General features: G+C 44.0%; 1 protein-coding gene and 1 long non-coding RNA gene across 4 annotated transcripts in view; one reads left to right on the forward strand and one right to left on the reverse strand.

The window, feature by feature from the left end:
• The window catches only part of CC2D2A (coiled-coil and C2 domain containing 2A), a 205272-nt gene that overhangs the window by 22599 nt on the left and 160595 nt on the right, over positions 1-22078 (forward strand). The window lies entirely within an intron of this gene.
• LOC134999842 (uncharacterized) lies at positions 9035-9740 on the reverse strand. Its single transcript, XR_010201959.1, has 3 exons — positions 9704-9740; positions 9237-9300; positions 9035-9110 (listed from the first exon to the last, which is right to left on the reverse strand). It is a non-coding gene; the product is annotated as an uncharacterized LOC134999842 (long non-coding RNA).

Raw genomic sequence — 22078 nt, forward strand, 5'->3', positions numbered from 1 at the left:
AACAGTATCCCTGTCGAGGGAATCTATGTCGTCTGACAGAGTATCTGTCCATGCTGCTACAGCGCTACACATCCAGGCTGAAGCAATAGCAGGTCTCAGTAGAGTACCAGAGTGTGTATACACTGACTTCAGGATAGCTTCCTGCTTTCTATCCGCAGGCTCCTTTAGGGCGGCCGTATCCTGAGACGGCAGGGCCACCTTTTTAGATATGCGTGTCAGCGCCTTGTCCACCCTAGGGGATGTTTCCCAACGTAACCTGTCCGTTGGCGGGAAAGGGTACGCCATCAGTAACCTCTTAGAAATCACTAGTTTCTTATCAGGGGAACTCCACGCTTCTTCACATAATTCATTTAATTCATCAGATGGGGGAAAAGTCACTGGCTGCTTTTTCTCCCCAAACATATAAACCCTCTTGGTATTAACAGGGTTAATCTCAGAAATGTGTAATACATCTTTCATTGCAATAATCATGTATCGGATGGCCTTGGTCATTTTAGACTGTAAATGTGCCTCATCATCGTCGACACTGGAGTCGGACTCCGTGTCGACATCTGTGTCAACCATCTGAGATAGAGGGCGTTTATGAGCCCCTGACTGTTTCTGAGTCGCCTGGGCAGGCGCGGGCTGAGACCCCGGCTGTCCCAAGGCTGCAGCATCATCAAACCTTTTATGTAAGGAGCTGACATTGTCGTTTAAGACCTTCCACATATCCATCCAATCAGGTGTCGGCCCCGACGGGGGCGACACCACACTTATCTGCCCTTGCTCCGCCTCCACGTAACGCTCCTCATCAAACATGTCGACACAGCCGTACCGACACACCGCACACACACAGGGATGCTCAGACTGAGGACAGGACCCCACAAAGTCCTTTGGGGAGACAGAGAGAGAGTATGCCAGCACACACCACAGCGCTATATAACACAGGGATTTTCACTTATAATAAGTGATTACCCAATAGCTGCCTTATATGTTTTATTTGCGCCTAAATTTATGTGCCCCCACTCTCTTTTTTTTACCCTTCTTGTACCTGGATACTGCAGGGGAGAGCCTGGGGAGCTGCTTCCAGCGGAGCTGTGAAGGGAAAATGGCGCTGGTGTGCTGAGGAAGAAGGCCCCGCCCCCTCAGTGGCGGGCTTCTGTCCCGCTTTCTGTGTAAAAAAAATGGCGTTTTTTTTTTTTCATATATACAGTGCCAGACTGTATATATGTATTTTTATTGCCAAAAGGTACTTCAATTGCTGCCCAGGGCGCCCCCCCCCCCCCCCTTCCCAGCGCCCTGCACCCTACAGTGACCGGAGTGTGTAAGTGTGCTGGGAGCAATGGCGCACAGCTGCGGTGCTGTGCGCTACCTTAAATGAAGACAGGAGTCTTCTGCCACCGATTTCGTCGTCTTCAAGCTTCTGTTCTTCTGGCTCTGCGAGGGGGACGGCGGCGCGGCTCCGGGAACGGACGATCGAGGACATGTGCCTGTGTTCGAACCCTCTGGAGCTAATGGTGTCCAGTAGCCTAAGAAGCACAAGCTAGCTGCAAGCAGGTAGGTTTGCTTCTCTCCCCTTAGTCCCACGTAGCAGTGAGTCTGTTGCCAGCAGAAGCTCACTGAAAATAAAAATCCTAATAAATACTTTCTTTACTAGTAAGCTCAGGAGAGCCCACTAGGAGCACCCAGCTCTGGCCGGGCACATATTCTAACTGAGGTCTGGAGGAGGGGCATAGAGGGAGGAGCCAGTGCACCCCAGATAGTACCTAATCTTTTCTTTAGAGTGCCCAGTCTCCTGCGGAGCCCGTCTATTCCCCAGCATCCACTAGGACGTCCGAGAAAAAAACAAAAAAAAGGGGGAATAGGGTAGAGCCATGAGCTTGTGTATCCAAATGTACATCCCCAGTATTTTAGGTGTCACCATTGTTTACCTTCGGTCGCCATGATACGTCTTATATGTATATGGTGTTGATATCATCACAACCTCTTTATACGAAAACGATGTACTGCTAGCATCTTGTTTTATGTACAAATACCACATTGGATCTCAAGACACTGTCCACCATACATGCCTATATATTGTAGCTATGGATGTACGTCGATTATGATTCATTTGTTGTCCAGATCCGCCTGCAGCATTTGTTGTTGTTTTTGCTTGTTCCCATGGTAACCCGGCTGTCCTGTATACGTAGCTATGGTGATGGGGAGCACACATGGGGGAAGTGACGTAGGCTGACGTCACTACTGCTGCGCCAGACGGAGCGGGCGGTGTCCCGCCCGCCACACACGGCAGGGGCACAGGGTGATTAGCAGCCTTTAAAGGTAATACTGTTTTGTATGTATTTGTAACCTGAGGAAAATGCTTTAACAATAAAATGGCATTGAAACGTTGTTTTACTAAACTGCCTATCTAAGCGATTTATTCAATAAGACACTAGGAGTGCTACGTTTGCTGGCTGTGTATCTATATATATATATATATATATATATATATATATATATATATATATATATATATATATATATATTTTCTCTGACGTCCTAGTGGATGCTGGGAACTCCGTAAGGACCATGGGGAATAGCGGCTCCGCAGGAGACTGGGCACAAAAAGTAAAAGCTTTAGACTAGCTGGTGTGCACTGGCTCCTCCCCCTATGACCCTCCTCCAAGCCTCAGTTAGATTTTTGTGCCCGAACGAGAAGGGTGCAAGCTAGGTGGCTCTCCTGAGCTGCTTAGAAGTAAAAGTTTAAATAGGTTTTTTATTTTCAGTGAGTCCTGCTGGCAACAGGCTCACTGCATCGTGGGACTAAGGGGAGAAGAAGCGAACTCGCCTGACTGCAGAGTGGATTGGGCTTCTTGGCTACTGGACATTAGCTCCAGAGGGACGATCACAGGTTCAGCCTGGATGGGTCCCGGAGCCGCGCCGCCGGCCCCCTTACAGAGCCAGAAGAGCGAAGAGGTCCGGAGAAAGCGGCGGCAGAAGACGTTCCTGTCTTCAAATAAGGTAGCGCACAGCACTGCAGCTGTGCGCCATTGCTCTCAGCACACTTCACACTCCGGTCACTGAGGGTGCAGGGCGCTGGGGGGGAGCGCCCTGAGACGCAATAAAAACGATATAAAAACCTTATATGGCTAAAAAAAATGCATCACATATAGCTCCTGGGCTATATGGATGCATTTATCCCCTGCCAGTTTCCTGAAAAAAGCGGGAGAAAAGGCCGCCGTGAAGGGGGCGGAGCCTTTCTCCTCAGCACACAAGCGCCATTTTCTTTCACAGCTCCGCTGGAAGGACGGCTCCCTGACTCTCCCCTGCAGACTACACTACAGAAACAGGGTAAAACAAGAGAGGGGGGGCACTATTGGCAGCTAATATATAATACAGCAGCTATAAAGGGAGTAACACTTATATAAGGTTATCCCTGTATATATATAGCGCTCTGGTGTGTGCTGGCAAACTCTCCCTCTGTCTCCCCAAAGGGCTAGTGGGGTCCTGTCCTCTATCAGAGCATTCCCTGTGTGTGTGCTGGGTGTCGGTACGATTGTGTCGACATGTATGAGGAGGAAAATGATGTGGAAGCAGAGCAATTGCCTGTGTTAGTGATGTCACCCCCTAGGGAGTCGACACCTGACTGGATGGTAGTAATTAAAGAATTACGTGACAATGTCAGCACTTTGCAAAAAACTGTTGACGACATGAGACAGCCGACAAATCAATTAGTGCCTGTTCAGGCGTCTCAGACACCGTCAGGGGCGCTAAAACGCCCGTTACCTCAGATGGTCGACACAGACCCTGACACGGATACTGAATCCAGTGTCGACGGTGACGAGACAAACGTAATGTCCAGTAGGGCCACACGTTACATGATCACGGCAATGAAGGAGGCATTGAACATTTCTGACACTACAAGTACCACAAAAAAGGGTATTATGTGGGGTGTGAAAAAACTACCAGTAGTTTTTCCTGAGTCAGATAAATTTAAATGAGGTGTGTGATAAAGCGTGGGTTTCCCCCGATGAAAAACTGCTGATTTCGAATAAATTATTGGCACTATACCCTTTCCCGCCAGAGGTTAGGGCACGTTGGGAAACACCCCCTAGGGTAGATAAGGCGCTCACACGCTTATCAAAACAAGTGGCGTTACCGTCTCCTGATACGGCCGCTCTCAAGGAACCAGCTGATAGAAGGCTGGAAAATATCTTAAAAGGTATATACACACATACCGGTGTTATACTGCGACCAGCGATCGCCTCAGCCTGGATGTGCAGCGCTGGAGTGGCTTGGTCGGATTCCCTGACTGAAAATATTGATACCCTGGATAGGGACAGTATATTAACTATAGAGCATTTAAAGGATGCATTACTATATATGCGAGATGCACAGAGGGATATTTGCACCCTGGCATCTAGAGTAAGTGCGATGTCCATTTCTGCCAGAAGAACGTTATGGACGCGACAGTGGTCAGGTGATGCGGATTCCAAACGACATATGGAAGTATTGCCGTATAAAGGGGAGGAGTTATTTGGGGTCGGTCTATCGGACCTGGTGGCCACGGCAACGGCTGGAAAATCCACCTTTTTACCCCAGGTCACCTCTCAGCAGAAAAAGACACCGTCTTTTCAAACCCAGTCCTTTCGTCCCTATAAGGGCAAGAGGGAAAAAGGCCGCTCATTCCTGCCCCGGGGCAGAGGAAGGGGAAAAAGACTGCACCATGCAGCCTCTTCCCAGGAGCAGAAGCCCTCCCCCGCTTCTGCCAAGTCCTCAGCATGACGCTGGGGCTCTGCAAGCAGACTCGGGCACGGTGGGGGGCCGTCTCAAGAATTTCAGCGCGCAGTGGGCTCACTCGCAAGTGGACCCCTGGATCCTGCAGGTAGTATCACAGGGGTACAAATTGGAATTCGAGACGTCTCCCCCTCGCCGGTTCCTGTTGTCTGCTCTACCAACGTCTCCCTCCGACAGGGAGGCAGTATTGGAAGCTATTCACAAGCTGTATTCCCAGCAGGTGATAATCAAGGTACCCCTCCTACAACAGGGAAAGGGGTATTATTCCACGCTGTTTGTGGTACCGAAGCCGGACGGCTCGGTGAGACCAATTTTAAATCTAAAATCTTTGAACACTTACATAAAAAGGTTCAAATTCAAGATGGAGTCACTCAGAGCAGTGATAGCGAACCTGGAAGAAGGGGACTATATGGTATCTCTAGACATCAAGGATGCTTATCTCCATGTCCCAATCTACCCTTCTCACCAAGGGTACCTCAGGTTTGTGATACAAAACTGTCATTATCAGTTTCAGACGCTGCCGTTTGGATTGTCCACGGCACCACGGGTCTTTACCAAGGTAATGGCCGAAATGATGATTCTTCTTCGAAGAAAAGGCGTATTAATTATCCCTTACTTGGACGATCTCCTGATAAGGGCAAGGTCCAGGGAACAGTTAGAGGTCGGAGTAGCACTATCTCAGGTAGTGCTACGTCAGCACGGGTGGATTCTAAATATCCCAAAATCACAGCTGATTCCAACAACACGTCTACTGTTCCTAGGGATGATTCTGGACACAGTCCAGAAAAAGGTGTTTCTCCCGGAGGAGAAGGCCAGGGAGTTATCCGAGCTAGTCAGGAACCTCCTAAAACCAGGACAAGTGTCAGTGCATCAGTGCACGAGAGTCCTGGGAAAAATGGTGGCTTCTTACGAAGCGATTCCATTCGGAAGATTCCATGCAAGAACTTTTCAGTGGGATCTGCTGGACAAATGGTCCGGATCGCATCTTCAGATGCATCAGCGGATAACCCTATCTCCAAGGACAAGGGTATCTCTCCTGTGGTGGTTACAGAAGGCTCATCTTCTAGAGGGCCGCAGATTCGGCATTCAGGATTGGATGCTGGTAACCACGGATGCCAGCCTGAGAGGCTGGGGAGCAGTCACACAGGGAAGAAATTTCCAGGGCTTGTGGTCAAGCATGGAAACGTCTCTTCACATAAATATCCTAGAGCTAAGGGCCATTTACAATGCCCTAAGTCAAGCAAGGCCTCTGCTTCAGGGTCAACCGGTATTGATCCAGTCGGACAACATCACGGCTGTCGCCCACGTAAACAGACAGGGCGGCACAAGAAGCAGGAGGGCAATGGCAGAAGCTGCAAGGATTCTCCGCTGGGCGGAAAATCATGTGATAGCACTGTCAGCAGTGTTCATTCCGGGAGTGGACAACTGGGAAGCAGACTTCCTCAGCAGACACGACCTCCACCCGGGGGAGTGGGGACTTCATCCAGAAGTCTTCCAAGTGATTGTAAACCGTTGGGAAAAACCAAAGGTGGACATGATGGCGTCCCGTCTCAACAAGAAACTGGACAGATATTGCGCCAGGTCAAGGGACCCTCAGGCAATAGCGGTGGACGCTCTGGTAACTCCGTGGGTTTTCCAGTCGGTATATGTGTTCCCTCCTCTTCCTCTCATACCAAAAGTACTGAGAATCATAAGAAGGAGAGGAGTAAGAACGATACTCGTGGCTCCGGATTGGCCAAGAAGAACTTGGTACCCGGAGCTGCAAGAGATGCTCACGGAGGACCCGTGGCCTCTACCTCTAAGGAAGGACCTGCTCCAGCAGGGACCTTGTCTGTTCCAAGACTTACCGCGGCTGCGTTTGACGGCATGGCGGTTGAACGCCGGATCCTGAAGGAAAAAGGCATTCCAGATGAAGTCATCCCTACCCTGATCAAGGCCAGGAAGGATGTAACTGCAAAACATTATCATCGCATTTGGCGAAAATATGTTGCGTGGTGTGAGGCCAAGAAGGCCCCTACGGAGGAATTTCAACTGGGTCGTTTCCTACATTTCCTGCAAGCAGGATTGTCTATGGGCCTAAAATTAGGATCCATTAAGGTTCAAATTTCGGCCCTGTCGATCTTCTTCCAGAAAGAACTGGCTTCAGTGCCTGAAGTTCAGACGTTTGTCAAAGGGCTATTGCATATACAGCCTCCTTTTGTGCCTCCAGTGGCACCTTGGGATCTCAATGTAGTTTTAGGGTTCCTAAAATCACATTGGTTTGAACCACTTGCCAAAGTGGATTTGAAATATCTCACATGGAAAGTGGTAATGCTGTTGGCCCTGGCTTCAGCCAGGCGCGTATCAGAATTGGCGGCTTTATCCTATAAAAGCCCTTACCTGATATTTCATTCGGATAGGGCGGAATTGAGGACTCGTCCTCAATTTCTCCCTAAGGTGGTTTCAGCGTTTCACATGAATCAACCTATTGTGGTACCTGTGGCTACTAGGGACTTGGAGGACTCCAAGTTGCTGGACGTAGTCAGGGCCCTGAAAATATATGTTTCCAGGACGGCTGGAGTCAGAAAATCTGACTCGCTGTTTATACTGTATGCACCCAACAAGCTGGGTGCTCCTGCTTCTAAGCAGACGATTGCTCGTTGGATTTGTAGTACAATTCAACTTGCACATTCTGTGGCAGGCCTGCCACAGCCAAAATCTGTTAAAGCCCATTCCACAAGGAAGGTGGGCTCATCTTGGGCGGCTGCCCGAGGGGTCTCGGCTTTACAACTTTGCCGAGCAGCTACTTGGTCAGGGGCAAACACGTTTGCTAAATTCTACAAATTTGATACCCTGGCTGAGGAGGACCTGGAGTTCTCTCATTCGGTCCTGCAGAGTCATCCGCACTCTCCCGCCCGTTTGGGAGCTTTGGTATAATCCCCATGGTCCTTACGGAGTTCCCAGCATCCACTAGGACGTCAGAGAAAATAAGAATTTACTTACCGATAATTCTATTTCTCGTAGTCCGTAGTGGATGCTGGGCGCCCATCCCAAGTGCGGATTGTCTGCAATACTTGTATATAGTTATTGTTACAAACAAATCGGGTTGTTTATTGTTGGAAGCCATCTTTTCAGAGGCTCCTACGGTTATCATACTGTTAACTGGGTTCAGATCACGAGTTGTACGGTGTGATTGGTGTGGCTGGTATGAGTCTTACCCGGGATTCAAGATCCTTCCTTATTATGTACGCTCGTCCGGGCACAGTATCTTAACTGAGGCTTGGAGGAGGGTCATAGGGGGAGGAGCCAGTGCACACCAGCTAGTCTAAAGCTTTTACTTTTTGTGCCCAGTCTCCTGCGGAGCCGCTATTCCCCATGGTCCTTACGGAGTTCCCAGCATCCACTACGGACTACGAGAAATAGAATTATCGGTAAGTAAATTCTTATTATATATATATATATATATATATATATATATATAATCACAATAAAATCCTTAGGTGCGCCAATATACTCAGGATATATTTTAAAATTATCCTCTATGGACCTACTATCCCTTTTCTTACAACACCAATGTCGATATATTTTGTATTTCTAAAATTTATTCAATTGTGCATGTAAAAACATTTACATAAAACCCAAACAGCATAATACAATGAATAATATCAGCAAGACCTGTCTACTAATACAGAGGCTAGGTGTTCATGCACTTTGCCCTTACGGGAGTGTGCTCACAAAAGAAGATCCACTGTATATTTTCAAGCCGTTTAAATCACCCAATGCGTTTCGTCCTTTTGGTTGGACTTCATCAAGGGTATATAGCTTTCAAAAAACAATTGTACAACATGTTTAGAATCAATAAAATACATAATATAACATATCACAGACATTTGGTGTTTTTACTTGCTCCATCAAGGTGTTCAATAATGATCGTACTACATTTTACAGTATATAATAGGAGGAATTTAGAAAAAACAATTGTAACAACCGGTTACCATAGCATAAGTCAAAGGGGATATTGACTATAAGTACTTTTAAACAGAATTTTGTGTTATAACATCAGATTATTTTAAGATTTTTAATTATAACATCTGATTATTACAGGTATACATACCAATATTAAGATGTATTATTTGAGAGTAGATCTGTTTCTACACAAAGATATTCATAATGATCGTGGATTCTGATAGGGAACTCTATGATCCTGATTTGTAATTTAAAACGACATCATCAATATTAATCTCTACATAAATATGCGTATATAGGCATTAAACCAAAAAAAAGGGGAGGGGCCTACCGTTTTGATGTCTTATCTCTAAACGTAAATTATAGATGAATTACTCCATAGTCAGAAATCACTGTAGACTTGGTCTCTAGAGAATATATAATTTTTACTTATAGTTTAATGATGTCTATCTTTTTTATATAGTTTTAATTGTAGATGAATTTAAATGAAAGACTATTGCTGATGTAACCAATATTGCAAAATTAGTACATACCAAATCCGACGTTTCTAGTACTAGGGAATGATCAGTTTCCATCCACAGATATAGTAATGTTGTCCTATTAGAACATAAGGATATTTGGGATGTATTACTCTAATATAATGTTCTAATATTATAGTTAAAACATATAGACATCTGGGATGTATTACTCTAAATTTTATATATATATATATATATATATATATATATATATAGTGTTATAATGACACATCTCCCACATATAGCCTTCTATGTAATATTATATACTATATATATAATCCCAAATGAATTCACTGCTATACAATTGATATACCACTTCAGTGATTCCTATACAGTTGTCATATAAAGTTCTTAACAGACTTTCAAACTTTACAATGCCAATTACTTGGAAACAAAATTCTTTTAGCCATATCCAACTTTTATAATACAATAAATACAAAGAAGATTGACCAAAAATATCCACAAAAGGCTGTTTTACTTACTTGTAAACACTGTGTCAGAATCTGTCTTTCTAGCAAATGCTGCATGTTAGGTGTGGTAACTTCCTAGGTTTTTATAGAGACACACTATTGCATCACTTCCTTAATTGGATAATAAGGCCCAAAACAACATTATGAGTCTGTATACTATTATAGACATTAAGATGAATAATGTTCACTGTCAGATTAATGTACTAACTTAACATGATGTTTTTTTTAACTTAATGGACTGTTCTTTAATTCCATATAACCCATCTGTATATAAATAACAATATTAATTGGTTAATCCGCTATAGTATTCACTAGCAGTGGCAAACGCAGGATTTGCATGGGGGGGGGGGGGGGGGTTCCCAGAACTGGGTGGAGCCAATCACGGGGGTGGGGACTGAGGTGACCCAGTATATGCTGGGTCCATAAAACTTGTGTGTGTGTGTGAGTGTGTGTGTGTGTGTGTGTGTATATATATATCTATATCGTGTATATATATATATATATCTATATCGTGTGTGTGTATATATATATATATATATATATATATATATATATATATCCATATATCTATATCGTGTATATATATGTATATGTGTGTATATATATATATATCTATATCGTGTATATATATATATATGTATATGTGTGTGTGTGTGTATATATATATATATATATATATATATATATATATATATATATAATATAGTCCCATGAGCAGCCGCACTAATCCGTAATTCAAAAGCCAACCAGATGGTGCTCAACTCCAAGGACTGGTAGATTCCAAAATACAGTCATTTTTGAAAGAGGGCACTCACCAATTTTTTAAAAAGGTCAAAGGTTATTTATTACCACATCATGAAGACAGTCAACGTTTCGATCATATCACAGTGATCTTTGTCAAGACATCAGCAAAGTATTGTAGACAGCAGGACACCAAAGGCAGCATGTCCAGCCAGCTCACCTCATGTGATATTTATACCCCCATCAATCAGAGAACACCAGACACGCCCACAACCACTTCCTGTATAGCGAAAACCTTTCAATAATGCTAGCTCTGGTGATTACACACACATAATATCCAGGGCACAAAGTGGTGGCTATACTAATCATAACCAATAGAGCCAGTCAATCACAAGCAGCGCAAAACGGGCCAAATCGTGTAAAATGCCAAACAGGAAGTGTTCATGCGTTCCAGCACCTGGAACGCACGCCGGGGGCGGAAGTGACGCGACTAGGACCGGACGTGACATCACGTAGTCATAGCGACCACCGGAGGCCACTGTACAGGCTAAGGACAGCTTAATGGACATTACTCATGCGTTCCACCACATGGAACGCACGCCAGGGGCGGAAGCGGCACACCAGAGATCAGACGTGACATCACGTCGTCATGGTGACCGGCAAAAATAAATATATAGATAACGTCAATTAGAAGACAGAGCGACAAACGCTCATAGTTATAGGGAATCTATAATAGGCAAAACGCTCCAAAGCCACTGAAAGTCAAAGCCTAAGATATATAGTAAGCCAAAGGCTTCACTGGGCCGATGGCCTAGAGTGGGCATGTCTGATGTCTCTAATAATGGCGACACATATTCCAATATTCTATAACATGAGACCAAATAAAACATAACTTTTACTATTCACATTAAAAAACAGTGATCATCCGAAGCGCTACATGGGCAGCCTGTATAAGTGACCACCATAGATACAAGTGTGTCCATGAGCACCCAGGATGTGAATATCAGATACACATAAACAAAAATACATAAATGACTCTGCTGCAGGTGCTCAAAACACAACAGTAAAGGATTATACGAATTGTTTAACCACATCTACATCCACATAGAAAACTCATCATTGTCAAGACAAAAAGACGCCATAGGGATTAGCTTCATTAAGACCATGTGGGGTAATCGTACCGAGCTCAAAAATCCATCTGGATTCACGTTGTTTTAATTTGAGTTCTCTATCACCGCCGCGAATAGACGGCGGGATCTGATCAATCAACATACACTTGAGACTCGATATCGAGTGTTTTTGTTGAAGCCAGTGCCTTGCTACAGGCTTGTCTGTTTTGTTCGTCTCTAGTGCCTGACGGATGGAGTAACGGTGATTGGCCATCCGTTCGCGAAAGCAACAAGTCGTGAGTCCAACATAATAGAGCCCACATGGGCAGATGATAATATATATGACAAACTCAGACAGGCATGTTAGCTTGTGCTTTATTGGTATCCGTTTCCCACTATGTGGGTGTGAAAATGAGGATCCACTCGCCATTGATCGACAAGTCGTACAGTCAGGGCATCGGAAACAGCCTGTCTTTTTCGTTTTCAACCACATTGGGTTGGTCTTTTGTGGTAGCAAAGCTGGTCGCATCAATAACTGGCGAAGATTTGGTCCTCTCCGGTATGAGTGCATAGGAGGTTTTTGGCTTATCCCTTCCAATTTAGCATCAGTTGCAACTATGGACCAATGTTTTCTAATAGCTTTCTCAGCAACTCGTGCATTGGTGTCGAAGGTTGATGTGAAAATCAGTCGGCTAGAATCAAAAGAAGAGACCGGCTTTTGTGTCGAATCTCTAAATCTGCCTTTTGCTTTCTTGAGGCATCTGGAAATGACCTTAGGTGAGTACCCTCGTGCCAGAAATCTGTCAGACATATCGTGTAGTTGCTGCTCAGCGGATTCTGGAGAAGAATTATTGCGTAATATACGCAAAAATTGAGAAATAGGCATACTTTCTTTAAGATTCTCTGGATGGTGGCTAGTAGCAAACAGCAACGTGTTGCGATCAGTCTGTTTACGATATAACGTGGAGCCTAGATGATTCTGTTCACGGAAAATTGTCACATCAAGAAAGTTCATAGATTCATAGTCAATCTGATGCGTAAAACGGATGGGACTATCAATAGAATTAAGGAATTGGACCATGTCACAGAACTCACTCTTGGTACCCCTCCACAAAATAAAAATGTCGTCTATATAATGCCCATAATAGGCAAGCTTGTCAGCAAAATTAGGGAGGATATGGGTGTTCTCGTATTGATACATGAATAGGTTGGCATAAGACGGCGCCAGGTTAGAGCCCATGGTGGTCCCCGTGTTCTGGATGTAAAACTCATTCCCATAGCAGAAGTGGTTCTTGCCAAGAACCAGCTCAGCCAGGGCCAATAGGAATTCAACAGGGGGACCGGTATGCGCACCACCCCCAAGCGCCGTCCGTAATGCTTCCAAACTGGCAGAATGCGGAATCACTGTGTATAAAGAGTTCACATCTAATGAGGCCAACCAGATATCATCAGAGATATAAGAGAACTGGGATATTTTTTCCCAAAAATCACTGGTATCCCTGATGTAACTCAACATACCACTTACTGAGGGTTGTAAAAAACTATCCACAAATTTAGCAATCTGTTGTAAAATAGAATCTCTAGCAGAGATAATTGGACGACCGGGAGGGGCGTCCAATGACTTGTGGATTTTAGGAAGCGTGTAGAGAATTGGACACACAGGGTGGTCAACAGACAAATAAGTAGAAATTTTCTCATCAATCCACCCATTTTGTAAACCCATGGTAATCGTGGTATCAACCAACTTCTTAATTGTAGGCATAGGGTTAGAACCAACCTTACAATAGGTTAAAGGGTCAGATAATTGTCGGCGTATCTCGGCGTCATACATGGCCCAGTCCTGCACGACTATGGCCCCGCCTTTATCTGCTGGGCGGATAACAATTTGATAATTTTTCATAAGGGACTGTAGTGCTGTCCTTTGGGATTTACTCAAATTGTCATATTGATGCTCCACCCTGTGTGTCCGCATCTCTAGTTCAGTCAATCTGAGAAAAGATTTAATGCTTGGATTTTGTGAGATAGGGTCAAAGGTACTCGGTCTGGCAAAGACCCTTTCATGTGATGGGTCAGTACTTTGATTATTGAAGTATTCCCTGAGTCTCAACTTCCTACCAAACTTGAAGTGGTCAACTGACCACTGAAAGGCATCATGTCTGACTGTAGGCACGAAAGAGAGACCCAGGGAAAGAACCTCCATCTCAGTATCGGATAATACACAAGAGGATAGGTTAAACACCGTGGTTAGGTCTTTGCACCCCTGCCCTTTCTTGTGTTTCCTCCCGCCCCTCCTTGTCGGGTGTTTAGGGAGCGTTTTTCGGGGGGATCCGAGGTTTTGCGGGTTGCCCGTCCTAAAAAATTACCTCTAGGTGGTCGGGAGTCGGTGAAATCACTATCGGAATTGGATTGTGATGAACTGTCGTATTGCCTATGGGGACTCGCACGAGAATGCTGAAATCTACATGCGGGATTCCTAGGGTCTCCCTTCAGCCACCTATACACTTGATGGTTATAGTAATCAGAATTGACAATTTCAATTTTTTTCCGTTTAAACGCTATAAGATCACGTTGATAAGACAATACCTGATCCTTTAACTTTCCTATCCAATTATCAGATTTCTCTCGTGTAAGGGTATTCAAGTGTAGAGAGTTAAACTCAGTAAGCTCTTGTCTGACTTTAGTCAACTCGACACCAACCTCCTCTATTACGAGTAATATCAGGTCTAGCGAGCATTTGTTTAATACACCACACCATCGGGTACAAAATGCCAAATTATGGCGCCCGATGGTGGGGGTATTATTAACCCTGAAGACACGCGGTATCCTCTTATTCCGATAATAATCGGACAAGAATTGCCCATGAAGAGTAAGATCTATTTCTCTTTTCCTCAGTCTAAGAGCCTTATGATAAAGATCTATTGGTGTATCGTCAGACAATTTTTGGAACTCACGGTGATCAAATAGTACTTTGTCAGTGTCATCATCAGTAAGAGAGATGAGACAACTCTGTGCCAAATTCAGAGTTCTCATCCAAAACATTCCCTGCTCAAAGAGACATAGCACTACATACGGTCTATAACAACATACAGCAAATAACAATATGACCACTGTGTATGTCTCAACGGAGAGTGTATGTATAATACAATAAATTCATAAATAACCGGAACCCAGAGTGAGTCCTGTATACATGGTCACAAAAACACCTAGCAGCAGAGTCACAAAAAAAGACATCTATCATAAAAGACACATATTATACAATTAAAAACATCAAGTTCAAGTGAACAAACTGAACATCAGCCTAAGGGAAGCTGTCACTGTCAAAAATGCTCAGGATACTTGAATAGACACAAGTCTACAGGTGCTGGATGACGGCAGAACCAGATATTGCCAAAGGTTTGCCAATTATAGTCCCATGAGCGTCCGCAATAATCCGTAATTCAAAGGCCAACCAGATGGTGCTCAACTCCAAGGAATGGTAGATTCCAAAATACAGTCATTTTTGAAAGAGGGCACTCACCAATTTTTTAAAAAGGTCAAAGGTTATTTATTACCACATCATGAAGACAGTCAACGTTTCGATCACATCACAGTGATCTTTGTCAAGACATCAGCAAAGTATTGTAGACAGCAGGACACCAAAGGCAGCATGTCCAGCCAGCTTCCCTTAGGCTGATGTTCAGTTTGTTCACTTGAACTTTGATGTTTTTAATTGTATAATATGTGTCTTTTATGATAGATGTCTTTTTTTGTGACTCTGCTGCTAGGTGTTTTTGTGACCATGTATACAGGACTCATTCTGGGTTCCGGTTATTTATGAATTTATTGTATTATACATACACTCTCCGTTGAGACATACACAGTGGTCATATTGTTATTTGCTGTATGTTGTTATAGACCGTATGTAGTGCTATGTCTCTTTGAGCAGGGAATGTTTTGGATGAGATAACTCTGAATTTGGCACAGAGTCGTCTCATCTCTCTTACTGATGATGACGCTGACAAAGTACTATTTGATCACCGTGAGTTCCAAAAATTGTCTGACGATACACCAATAGATCTTTATCATAAGGCTCTTAGACTGAGGAAAAGAGAAATAGATCTTACTCTTCATGGGCAATTCTTGTCCGATTATTATCGGAATAAGAGGATACCGCGTGTCTTCAGGGTTAATAATACCCCCACCATCGGGCGCCATAATTTTGGCATTTTGTACCCGATGGTGTGGTGTATTAAACAAATGCTCGCTAGACCTGATATTACTCGTAATAGAGGAGGTTGGTGTCGAGTTGACTAAAGTCAGACAAGAGCTTACTGAGTTTAACTCTCTACACTTGAATACCCTTACACGAGAGAATTCTGATAATTGGATAGATAAGTTAAAGGATCAGGTATTATCTTATCAACGTGATCTTATAGCGGTTAAACGGAAAAAACTTGAAATTGTCAATTCTGATTACTATAACCATCAAGTGTATAGGTGGCTGAAGGGAGACCCTAGGAATCCCGCATGTAGATTTCGGCATTCTCGTGCGAGACCCCATAGGCAATACGACAGTTCATCACAATCCAATTCCGATAGTGATTTCACTGACTCCCGACCACCTAGAGGTAATTTTTTAGGACGGGCAACCCGCAAAACCTCGGATCCCCCCGAAAAACGCTCCCCAAACACCCGACAAGGAGGGGCGGGAGGAAACACAAGAAAGGGCAGGGGTGCAAAGACCTAACCACGGTGTTTAACCTATCCTCTTGTGTATTATCCGATACTGAGATGGAGGTTCTTTCCCTGGGTCTCTCTTTCGTGCCTACAGTGAGACATGATGCCTTTCAGTGGTCAGTTGACCACTTCAAGTTTGGTAGGAAGTTGAGACTCAGGGAATACTTCAATAATCAAAGTACTGACCCATCACATGAAAGGGTCTTTGCCAGACCGAGTACCTTTGACCCTATCTCACAAAATCCAAGCATTAAATCTTTTCTCAGATTGACTGAACTAGAGATGCGGACACACAGGGTGGAGCATCAATATGACAATTTGAGTAAATCCCAAAGGACAGCACTACAGTCCCTTATGAAAAATTATCAAATTGTTATCCGCCCAGCAGATAAAGGCGGGGCCATAGTCGTGCAGGACTGGGCCATGTATGACGCCGAGATACGCCGACAATTATCTGACCCTTTAACCTATTGTAAGGTTGGTTCTAACCCTATGCCTACAATTAAGAAGTTGGTTGATACCACGATTACCATGGGTCTACAAAATGGGTGGATTGATGAGAAAATTGCTACTTATTTGTCTGTTGACCACCCTGTGTGTCCAATTCTCTACACGCTTCCTAAAATCCACAAGTCATTGGACGCCCCTCCCGGTCGTCCAATTATCTCTGCTAGAGATTCTATTTTACAACAGATTGCTAAATTTGTGGATAGTTTTTTACAACCCTCAGTAAGTGGTATGTTGAGTTACATCAGGGATACCAGTGATTTTTGGGAAAAAATATCCCAGTTCTCTTATATCTCTGATGATATCTGGTTGGCCTCATTAGATGTGAACTCTTTATACACAGTGATTCCGCATTCTGCCGGTTTGGAAGCATTACGGACGGCGCTTGGGGGTGGTGCGCATACCGGTCCCCCTGTTGAATTCCTATTGGCCCTGGCTGAGCTGGTTCTTGGCAAGAACCACTTCTGCTATGGGAATGAGTTTTACATCCAGAACACGGGGACCGCCATGGGCTCTAACCTGGCGCCGTCTTATGCCAACCTATTCATGTATCAATACGAGAACACCCATATCCTCCCTAATTTTGCTGACAAGCTTGCCTATTATGGGCGTTATATAGACGACATTTTTATTTTGTGGAGGGGGGTACCAAGAGTGACTTCTGTGACATGGTCCAATTCCTTAATTCTATTGATAGTCCCATCCGTTTTACGCATCAGATTGACTATGAATCTGTGAACTTTCTTGATGTGACAATTTTCCGTGAACAGAATCATCTAGGCTCCACGTTATATCGTAAACAGACTGATCGCAACACGTTGCTGTTTGCTACTAGCCACCATCCAGAGAATCTTAAAGAAAGTATGCCTATTTCTCAATTTTTGCGTGTATTACGCAATAATTCTTCTCCAGAATCCGCTGAGCAGCAACTACACGATATGTCTGACAGATTTCTGGCACGAGGGTACTCACCTAAGGTCATTTCCAGATGCCTCAAGAAAGCAAAAGGCAGATTTAGAGATTCGACACAAAAGCCGGTCTCTTCTTTTGATTCTAGCCGACTGATTTTCACATCAACCTTCGACACCAATGCACGAGTTGCAGAGAAAGCTATTAGAAAACATTGGTCCATAGTTGCAACTGATGCTAAATTGGAAGGGATAAGCCAAAAACCTCCTATGCACTCATACCGGAGAGGACCAAATCTTCGCCAGTTATTGATGCGACCAGCTTTGCTACCACAAAAGACCAACCCAATGTGGTTGAAAACGAAAAAGACAGGCTGTTTCCGATGCCCTGACTGTACGACTTGTCGATCAATGGCGAGTGGATCCTCATTTGCACACCCACATAGTGGGAAACGGATACCAATAAAGCACAAGCTAACATGCCTGTCTGAGTTTGTCATATATATTATCATCTGCCCATGTGGGCTCTATTATGTTGGACTCACGACTTGTTGCTTTCGCGAACGGATGGCCAATCACCGTTACTCCATCCGTCAGGCACTAGAGACGAACAAAACAGACAAGCCTGTAGCAAGGCACTGGCTTCAACAAAAACACTCGATATCGAGTCTCAAGTGTATGTTGATTGATCAGATCCCGCCGTCTATTCGCGGCGGTGATAGAGAACTCAAATTAAAACAACGTGAATCCAGATGGATTTTTGAGCTCGGTACGATTACCCCACATGGTCTTAATGAAGCTAATCCCTATGGCGTCTTTTTGTCTTGACATTGATGAGTTTTCTATGTGGATGTAGATGTGGTTAAACAATTCGTATAATCCTTTACTGTTGTGTTTTGAGCACCTGCAGCAGAGTCATTTATGTATTTTTGTTTATGTGTATCTGATATTCACATCCTGGGTGCTCATGGACACACTTGCATGATTGACACCGTATCTATGGTGGTCACTTATGCAGGCTGCCCATGTAGCGCTTCGGATGATCACTGTTTTTTAATGTGAATAGTAAAAGTTATGTTTTATTTGGTCTCATGTTCTAGAATATTGGAATATTTGTCGCCATTATTAGAGACATCCGACATGCCCACTCTAGGCCATCGGCCCAGTGAAGCCTTTGGCTTACTATATATCTTAGGCTTTGACTTTCCGTGGCTTTGGAGCGTTTTGCCTATTATAGATTCCCTATAACTATGAGCGTTTGTCGCTCTGTCTTCTAATTGACGTTATCTATATATTTATTTTTGCCGGTCACCATGACGACGTGATGTCACGTCTGATCTCTGGTGTGCCGCTTCCTCCCCTGGCGTGCGTTCCATGCGGTGGAACGCATGAGTAATGTCCATTAAGCTGCCCTTAGCCTGTACAGTGGCCTCCGGTGGTCGCTATGACTACGTGATGTCACGTCCGGTCCTAGTCGCATCACTTCCGCCCCCGGCGTGCGTTCCAGGTGCTGGAACGCACGAACACTTCCTGTTTGGCGTTTTACACGATTTGGCCCGTTTTGCGCTGCTTGTGATTGACTGGCTCTATTGGTTATGATTAGTATAGCCACCACTTTGTGCCCTGGATATTGTTATGTGTGTGTAGTCACCAGAGCTAGCATTATTGAAAGGTTTTCGCTATACAGGAAGTGGTTGTGGGCGTGTCTGGTGTTCTCTGATTGATGGGGGTATAAATATCACATGAGGTGAGCTGGCTGGACATGCTGCCTTTGGTGTCCTGCTGTCTACAATACTTTGCTGATGTCTTGACAAAGATTATATGGAAACGGGGCCTGGACTGCACACCCTGGCTTGACAAAGATCACTGTGATGTGATCGAAACGTTGACTGTCTTCATGATGTGGTAATAAATAACCTTTGACCTTTTTAAAAAATTGGTGAGTGACCTCTTTCAAAAATGACTATATATTTATATACACTATATATATATATATATATATATATATATATACACTATATATATATATATATATATATATATATATATATATATATATATATATATACATATATATATATACACAATATATATATATATATGTGTGTATATATATATGAAGGTGGAAATCAGCGGCACTCAGCAGACTGCATAATGAGTTAAATCGTCTTTATTGTGTGTGTGTGTATATATATATATATATACAGGTACACCACCGATTTTCCGGCATCCTCGGTTCCAGTGCCGTGCCGGATTATCGATTTTGCCGGATTAACGGTGGAAACTAATTTTGCACCTTCAGAACATTTCTAAAGCAATAAATAGTCAAATATATGCTACAGTATAATATTAATGAATGAATAAACACAGTAGTGTATGCAAAACTGTTTATAAGCAAAACAGGTATCAGGTTCGTTTTGAACAACCATTAACAGTAAGTGAAACAGTAACTACAAGGAAAGTACTAAACCTCATGCAAAATGACACTAACTCTTACCCTCCCACAGCCCAACTCCCACTACAACCTACCCTATACCTTCCACAGCCCAACTCTAAACCTTCCACAGCCCAACAACCTACCCTATACCTTCCACAGCCCAACTCTAAACCTTCCACAGCCCAACTCTAAACCTTCCACAGCCCAACTCCTATTACAACCTACCCTATAACTTCCACAGCCCAACAACCTACCCTATACCTTCCACAGCCCAACAACCTACCCTATACCTTCCACAGCCCAACTCTAAACCTTCCACAGCCCAACTCTAAACCTTCCACAGCCCAACTCCTATTACAACCTACCCTATAACTTCCACAGCCCAACAACCTACCCTATACCTTCCACAGCCCAACTCTAAACCTTCCACAGCCCAACTCTAAACCTTCCACAGCCCAACTCCTATTACAACCTACCCTATAACTTCCACAGCCCAACAACCTACCCTATACCTTCCACAGCCCAACAACCTACCCTATACCTTCCACAGCCCAACTCTAAACCTTCCACAGCCCAACTCTAAACCTTCCACAGCCCAACTCCTATTACAACCTACCCTATACCTTCCACAGCCCAACAACCTACCCTATACCTTCCACAGCCCAACTCTAAACCTTCCACAGCCCAACTCTAAACCTTCCACAGCCCAACTCTAAACCTTCCACAGCCCAACTCCTATTACAACCTACCCTATAACTTCCACAGCCCAACAACCTACCCTATACCTTCCACAGCCCAACAACCTACCCTATACCTTCCACAGCCCAACTCTAAACCTTCCACAGCCCAACTCTAAACCTTCCACAGCCCAACTCTAAATCTTCCACAGCCCAACTCCTATTACAACCTACCCTATAACTTCCACAGCCCAACAACCTACCCTATACCTTCCACAGCCCAACTCTAAACCTTCCACAGCCCAACTCCTATTACAACCTACCCTATAACTTCCACAGCCCAACAACCTACCCTATACCTTCCACAGCCCAACTCTAAACCTTCCACAGTCCAACTCCCACTACAACCTAATCAGCGTGGTCTTGAAGAAGTATTTCAGGTGGGACAGTTGCACATGGGATGTCTGGGGAACAGGGACCTGATCTAGAACTTGGAGGAATTGGAGATGCTAGAGAACAGGTACTGCTCTTAGGCACATTCTTGCATAGCTTCTTAAACATGACATCAAGGCGAGGTTGTTTCATAAGTTTTGACCTTTCCCTGTACAGTTTTTCTTTCATCAAGTGAAAATGCATTAGCTCTTGTTCTGTCACAAAGTTACGTTGTTCTAGTCCTTTGATTAGCTCACTTATCATCTCAATCAGCTTGTCAATACCAGTGGGGATTTCAATAACATTTTCGTCTTCACTGTCACCATCGTCACTTTCAGTGATTTTTGCAGGATTCAAAACCATATCTATAATTTCAGAGTCAGTACAGTGACGCACAACAGGTGTTTCAACGTCAACCTCCATCCACTCTGCCAGATTTTCTTCGTTCAGCCTACTTGATAGGTTGTTGGCAGCAGTTGCAGTACAAGTTTTTGCATATTCAAGTAACTCAAGAACACATTCATCATCATTTGCTACACGAAATCCTGTGAAGGCAATACTGGGATCTTCATCAGGTGCATTTTCAAACACCATGGCAGGCCACAACTTATGCCAACCATTCTTTAGTGTTAACGAATTTACATTCTCCCAGGCACTAGCAACAAACCAAAGTACATCTTTCATGTTAAAGTCTTTGATAAACGACTCAATAGGCTTGCCTGAATTCACCACATCTAGCATGCGTTTCATGAAAAGTGTACGATACTTGGCCTTCATAGAGCGCAATATTCCTTGATCTTGTGGTTGGATAAGAGATGTACAGTTTGGTGGTAAGTATGCTGTAAACACGTTATTCTTGC

This window comes from Pseudophryne corroboree, chromosome 1, assembly GCF_028390025.1.
Source record: "Pseudophryne corroboree isolate aPseCor3 chromosome 1, aPseCor3.hap2, whole genome shotgun sequence".
Lineage (NCBI taxonomy): Eukaryota > Metazoa > Chordata > Amphibia > Anura > Myobatrachidae > Pseudophryne > Pseudophryne corroboree.